This window comes from Lactuca saligna, chromosome 8 (assembly GCF_052625555.1).
Source record: "Lactuca saligna cultivar CGN05327 chromosome 8, ASM5262555v1, whole genome shotgun sequence".
NCBI classification, from domain to species: domain Eukaryota; kingdom Viridiplantae; phylum Streptophyta; class Magnoliopsida; order Asterales; family Asteraceae; genus Lactuca; species Lactuca saligna.
The window spans coordinates 161,446,220-161,454,399 of record NC_136424.1 but is presented as its reverse complement, the minus strand read 5'-3'; positions in this window follow the sequence as shown (position 1 = coordinate 161,454,399).

The following is an 8,180-nucleotide window of genomic DNA, read 5'->3' as shown; positions in this document are numbered from 1 at the left end:
AACCCACTAAGTTCGAGATCCATCCAAGGAACTTGCTAGGGCCGAAAATAGCACCAAACTTCTCCAAATCTTCTTCAAAACCGAAACCACAACTCAAGGTGAGCTTCATACCCCTTTCTTGTCGGTTTTCAAGTGTATTATGGGGAGAATACAAGTAAATGTGTAGATCTACGTGTATGTGTATGCTATGTGTGATTTGATGCATGTATGTGTATGATTTCATGTGTTTTGTGATGAATATGTTACCAAAAAGGGTGTAAACCCGATATCTATGATAATGAGAAAGGAAACAAACGTAATCTAATCTATTTTTCACAAGAAAAGTCAAGAATAATAGCTTATAAGGTCATGATGAACACATTCTAACATAAAACCCATTTTTGGGTTTAAATTGTCAAAAATACAAAATTTGGGATACAAATCGACAAATCATGGTTTCTTGAAGGTCAAAAGGGTCAAAACAGTTTCTATAATCATTTTTCTGAATACAAAATTTTCAAGGGACTTAAAATGTAAATTTTTAGCTTAATAGGCTAATTTTTGGGCTTTTTGGCCCAATAAGCCTAAAAATGTGAAAAAGGTTAAATTTTTGGGGCTGAAATGAAACTTTCTATAAAACAGGGGGTAATTAGCATGACAAAATCTCTTTATGAGTCAAAAATGCTTTTCACTATCAAAAATGACCAAAAATGTAAAGTTTTTAGATTTTGGGCCAAAACTGTAAAAGTTGTGAAAAATGGGGCCCTAACCGAGAAACACTATTCTGGAAGGGCTGAAGCTGTCAACAAAAAAAATTGGGTTAAAGTTGTGTTTTCATCAAATAAATACTAGAAAAGTGTCAAGAAAAGGTTTTAAGGACTAAAAATGAAATTCTTCTATATAAAAGGACCAAAAGTGCTATTTTTACAAAAGAATGGTAGTGAAAAGATCAAATCCCACTTTTAAACAAAATAATTCATTAATACAAAATACAAAATCCACAACTACTGACAAAACGGAAAACAAATACACTCTCAACAACAAATCTCGTTACAAACGAAGTGATTCGATCTCGAATCAATACAAAACAACAAGCGTTGAACAAATCCATCTAAATAAATACGTGATAACAACGATGAGGAAACATACAAACTTTGGGCTTGGATGTTTCAAATCATGTTTGTTGGGCCTTGCTAGCCCATTAACATGATCTTTGGGCACAAAGGAAATATGCTTATGTGCTATTGGGCCTCCTATGACCCGATTTCATGTAAAAGGACTTTCAGTGGCTATGATGTGCTATTGGGCCCTAGTGGCCCATTAGTATTGCTAGTGAGGTCAAGAAATCAAATGCGAGTTGGGGCAACGTGCCTTTCGCATACGTAAATGCTCAGCCGGGCTAGGGCTAATTTGATTTGTTCAATTAGTCTGTCGTCATAAATCAGAAATCGAGAAGTAGTACAAAGAGAATGATTTGAAATCATATCTCATACGATATCTAGAATGGAGGAATATATGATCCCTTATCTAAGGACACGCATATCTGATATGATCAGAGTTGACAGCGGCTTTGGAAAGCTACGATTGCAGATTGGGATTTGAAGTCATACGCAGAATAGTTGTTAGACTTATCCAAGTGGGAGACTGTTGGATTAGTGTCTAAGTCCATAACTATTTTGGTATGTACTTGACCCGATGGTGCATGGTCCTTTTGGGTTGCCTTCACCAAAGCAACTTGATTGGAGAAATGAATAAAGAGAGAGAGGATAATATGATTTATTAATATGTTATAAGAATAATATATTAAAGGAGAAATCATATTTGTTTAATTAATATTGGTCAATAATTAATTAAGAATTAGTTTTGTGATCAAATGTAATTAATTAAACTAGAGGGGCTGATTTGTAATCATGTGATAGTTACAAAATAAGGTAAGGATTATCTTATTTATATGGTGGACGAATTTAAGGTTGGAAAGCCTTAGAATTCGAGTATGATAAGGATTCAAGGATTATCTTATTGGTTGCTTAATGGATAATCAACTAGATAAGGATAATGACTGAAACCCTATCTCTACACCTATATAAACACCCCTAGGGTCATGAATTCGTGTATCCCTTCCCAAGAGGTCCTAGATACAAATTCTAACCTCTCACCTCTCTCTTTATACCTTCTCCATTTGCTTATGGTGTTTGTGAGCCATTAGAGGAGTGACACTTGTGACTCTAAGCCTTCCAAAGCAAATTCAAGGAGGAATTGGGATTGTTATTACTACATAACAATCAAGGTATGTTCTTAAACCTAATTATATGTTAATGTCGATTTCCATATGTTAGAATTAGGGTTTATAGTCTTGGATTCAAAGCATGTACAATAGAGAAACCTAGATCTAAGCATTAGGGTTTGTATGAGCACATAGGATGTCTTATGACCAAAACCTATCAGAGATGACTTTTAAGGTTGTCACCTCATTAATACACCACATATTTCCATGCATGGACCAACATGCATCTAAGATAGTCACGTCAACTCTCTCTCTCTTCTTCTTCTTGATTCTCGGCCGAGAGGAGACACCCACACACACTCACAAAATTCATTCCAATTCTTTCCAAATTCTCTCAAGAACACTTGCATTCATTTTTCAAAATTTCAAGATTTAGAGCTTTTCAAGGAGTTTCTTCCACAAAAATCATCATTAAAGGTAAGTTAGTGCTTAAATCTATGATCTAACTCACTTCTTTTTATCAAAAATCACCTCATAATCCATTTGATTTCATGATCTTGCATCTTAGAACCCACTAAGTTCGAGATCCATCCAAGGAACTTGCTAGGGCCGAAAATAGCACCAAACTTCTCCAAATCTTCTTCAAAACCGAAACTACAAATCAAGGTGAGCTTCATACCCCTTTCTTTTCGGTTTTCAAGTGTTTTATAGGGGAGAATACAAGTAAATGTGTAGATCTATGTGTATGTGTATGCTATGTGTGATTTGATGCATGTATGTGTGTGATTTCATGTGTTTTGTGATGAATATGTTACCAAAAAGGGTGTAAACCTGAGATCTATGACAATGAGAAAGGAAACAAACGTAATCTAAGCTATTTTTCACAAGATAAGTCAAGAATAATAGCTTATAAGGTCATGATGAACACATTCTAACATAAAACCCATTTTTGGGTTTAAATTGTCAAAAATACAAAATTTGGGATACAAATCGACAAATCATGGTTTCTTGAAGGTCAAAAGGGTCAAAACAGTTTCTATAATCATTTTTCTGAATACAAAATTTTCAAGGGACTTAAAATGTAAATTTTTAGCTTAATAGGCTAATTTTTGGGCTTTTTGGCCCAATAAGCCTAAAAATGTGAAAAAGGTTAAATTTTTGGGGCTGAAATGAAACTTTCTATAAAACAGGGGGTAATTAGCATGACAAAATCTCTTTATGAGTCAAAAATGCTTTTCACTATCAAAAATGACCAAAAATGTAAAGTTTTTAGATTTTGGGCCAAAACTGTAAAAGTTGTGAAAAATGGGGCCCTAACCGAGAAACACTATTCTGGAAGGGCTGAAGCTGTCAACAAAAAAAAATTGGGTTAAAGTTGTGTTTTCATCAAATAAATACTAGAAAAGTGTCAAGAAAAGGTTTTAAGGACTAAAAATGAAATTCTTCTATATAAAAGGACCAAAAGTGCTATTTTTACAAAAGAAGGGTAGTGAAAAGATCAAATCCCACTTTTAAACCAAATAATTCATTAATACAAAATACAAAATCCACAACTACTGACAAAACGGAAAACAAATACACTCTCAACAACAAATCTCGTTACAAACGAAGTGATTCGATCTCGAATCAATACAAAACAACAAGCGTTGAACAAAACCATCTAAATAAATACGTGATAACAACGATGAGGAAACATACAAACTTTGGGCTTGGATGTTTCAAATCATGTTTGTTGGGCCTTGCTAGCCCATTAACATGATCTTTGGGCACAAAGGAAATATGCTTATGTGCTATTGGGCCTCCTATGACCCGATTTCATGTAAAAGGACTTTCAGTAGCTATGATGTGCTATTGGGCCCGAGTGGCCCATTAGTATTGCTAGTGAGGTCAAGAAATCAAATGCGAGTTGGGACAACGTGCCTTTCGCATTCCCGACAACCTAAATAACTCACGGAAATAACGGGACTTCGTACTCCCCGTTTTCCTCGTTTGTTAGGCTTACGAGAAATCAAGGTAAACAGATTTAGGACGTTAATAAAAAGTAATCATGGTTGTTGGATTAAGTGAGTAGTAACGGGCGACGCCTTTAAGGATCGTTCGAAACCTGTAGTTATAAACTAGTCATTTTCTAATGCATGATTATAACGACTCACAAACCCTAATTAATCCAACGTAACGCGAGAAATCAAAAATCATTCGTCGTGATGGTATAAAAAATTGAGAATTCACTTCATTTTATGAATTGGGGAGAACATCGGGTTTTCCTGGGAAGTTCAACATTTTCACTTGCGCGATTAATACTAAGGTTCAACATTTATACATGTTTTAAATATCAACAAACATATATTTACGGATCCCCACACTTTTCATAAACAACGATCTTTTTAGAAAATATCGGATTTTCTGGGTTTTACAAACTACACAAAATCATTTTATCACAACATTGCTTATGAACTCACCAACATTTCTTATGTTGTCGTTTTTCAAAATTAACTTGTATTCTCAGGTAACAGGTAAACCGAAGAATAAGTACTAAGTAATGTCAGGGTGTTTTGCTCATGATATCCATCAGACAATTATTTTATGAATTTGTAATGTTTAAAAACAAAGTACTGGATGTAAACAATATCAGTTGTATTATTTTAATGCATGGTGATTATTTATGTTATGATTCATGTATATTCATTGTGATGGTATTCAATTTAAGTCACAAGAGCCCTCGGACGTTTCCACCGTCTGGTTCGGGGGTGTGAGAAGTTGGTATCAGAGCTCCGTTTATAGTGATCTAGCATATCTAACCACACATTGATATGCAACTATAAACCAAAAAGAGGGACTAACACAACTCTGAACAAAACAAGTAAAACATAACGATAAAACATCTTTGCTTGTGTGAATTAGGAAAAAGAACATAATACCGAACCAAACAAGATAATGCTAGCATCTCGGTTAATCCAGGACTGTTCATAGTCGTAATCAAGGAGTGGATGTAGCCTGATCAACTACATTTCCTCCAAGGTACAACTATCACATGTCCCGAGGAAATCGTGATGGCTAGGGAACCAAAAAACATACCCCTTTATCACCAAGAAGAGAAGATCAGCTCAATCTATACAATTATTGTAGCGTCTTAGGAATAATGTTATCATTTTTACACACTCTCGCAGACAGCATGGCTGGTTTCCACCACCCTGGAGATCCTTATTTCTCAGACCAGGGGAATAACGGATGGTTGGACAAAGAACCTGAAGAAGAGCCCGAGGAAGACCCCGAGGAGGAATCCGACGGGGAACCTGAAGCAGAAGTCGAGGGCGGACCTGCTGAGCCAGTAGAGGAACAGGAGGAAGAGGAAGCCGAAGGAGGTCTCGAGGTGGAATCCAGCGATAAAGAAGAGGGTGATTCGGATGCAGAGTCCAAAGTCATCAACCCCCTTATCCGATTAGAGTTTCTGCTTACCGGGTGGGCCCTACTGGTCCTACACCCCCTGGGGTATCGATCTTTGGAGGTGGAGCAGACAGCAGGGACAGCGACCCCCGTTCGGCATGTTACACAAGTTCTTTGACCCGAGGGACGGAGGACCAGCCGATTGTGCCCTTCCAGTCATGGTGAGACGATTACAGAACACATGCGACCTAGCTCAGAGTACCGCCGATCAGGTACGCCAGATGTGGACTAGGGTTAAGCGTGCGGAGCAGGAGATGCAATACGTCCTCCGAGAGTTCCACATGAGGCAGGTAAGGTGGAAGTCCCGACTCTAGGCTGCAGAACGAGAGGTGGCTCGTCTTCAAGGAGCATCCCCTTCCTCAGCACCACCCCCTGGCACATCCCACCGCGACTAGGGTTAGCCGTATCAGTCCTTAGTACCAGTGCTATGATCTATGCTATGTATCCCGACTCTATGTTTAAGTGATTACACTACTCATAGAGCTGTTATGCTGCCAAAATTGTACCGCTTATGTATGCTCTTTCGAGCAAAATTTTCATGTATCAAAGTGCGGATAATAGTAATGAAAAGCCTTATATGTTTACTGTGATGTTTTAATCTGCTATGTGTTACATATCTATGATTGTGTGCTAATTTGTGAAATTACTTAAGTTTGTGCCACACACCTAGTTTATAGGATCACAACCTCACAAAAACCACAAACACTCAACATCTTTCTGTTCCATGACAGAAAGATGCCTCAACGACCCACCCACGGAAACCCTGGGCCAACCCCACCTGAAGTCGACTCAGCTGCATTCCAAGCAGCTGTATATGTTGCGGTCACCGCAACGATGGCACAAATTCACCAGGGGAACAATGGAGGAGTCAACGGACAAGGGGCTGGAAGTTCAAAAAACGGGATGAATCAAGGACCTACCAAAACATGCTCCTAAAAACATTTCACCAACGCCAAACCATGAACCTTTAACGGCACTGGAGGAATGATTACCCTGAAACGATGTATCGAGAAGGTGGAATCGGTGTTCGAGATATGTGATTGCCCTGAAGAGATGAAGGTGAAGTTTGCCGCATGCACTTTCGTTGACCAAGCGCTCACTTGGTAGAATGGACACGTGGAAGCCATGACACTCCACGTAGCCAATTCCTTGCCATGGGCAGAGATGAAAGAAATGCTAATGGTCGAGTACTGCCCTCGTGGCGAAATTCAAAAAATGGAACAAGAGCTGTGGAATCTCACCGTCTGAAACGCTGATATAGATGCATACATATCAAGGTTTAGTGAACTGTCTCTGCTATGCCCTGGCATGATCACCTCAGAAGGAAAGAAGATCGTGCAATTCATTTAGGGACTAACCTCCCCGATCCAAGGAAACGTGATAGTTGAAAATCTTGAAACTTTCGACAGTGCCAAGAGATTGGCCAATAAGTTGTATGACCACAACAACAAGAAGGGTGAGAATCCAGTGGAAGCTGAAGGTAAGAAGGAAAATGACAACAAAAAGGGAAAGAACAACAAGAGGAAGGGGCATCAAGGTTCCGAATCATCTAAGAAGCAGCAAACAGTGGCAGTTAATGTTGCAACCACTCAAGTTCCACCCACACCACATGCTCCAGCCTCAGCTGCTCCAAGTGCTCCTAGGCCTTATTCCGGTAATCTTCCTAAGTGCAACAAGTGCGGTCTCCATCACAATGGAGAATGCAGAGAGATGCAGTGCACCAGTTGCAATCAGAAGGGGCACACGGCGAAGTATTGCAGGACCTACCCTCCTCAAAACCAACAACAGGGAAACAACAACAAAAATAACCGCAACAACAACAACACCGACAATGGCGGCAGCAACGCAGGATCAAGCCACACCTACTATGGATGTGGGAGGACTGGGCATTTCCGTTGAAACTGCCCCAACAACAACAATCCCGGAAATAGAGGAACTGGAAGGGTGCTGACCATGGGTCAGGGAGAAGCGGTTCAGGATCCCGCCGTTGTTACCGGTACGTTCCTCCTAAACCACACTTATACATGCATCCTATTTTATACCGGAGCAGAACGAAGTTTTGTGAGCAATAAGTTTAAGCATTTGTTAAAACAACCACCCCAGAAGCTCAATGAAACCTTTACGGTGGAAATGGTTAATGGGAAAACAAAATCCACTGGGGAAATCTATATCGGATGTACCCTATCTCTAAATCAACACGACTTTCGAATAAACTTAATGTCTGTTTCCATTAGGAGTTTTGATGTGATTATTGGCATGGATTGGTTAAGCCCCCACCATGCTGAAATTATGTGTCACGAGAAGGCTGTTCACCTTCACCTTCCAAATCATGAAACTCTAATTATATACGGAGACAAACCCAGCACGAATCTTCGTCTCATCTCGTGCGTCCAAGCACAGAAGTATCTGCAAAAGAAAGATTTGACGTTCCTGGCGCACATTGTGGATAAATCCAAGGAAGAGGTTAGCGTTCAAGACATTCCTATAGCTTGTGAATTCCTAGACATCTTTCCTGAAGATCTTCCTGGAGTAC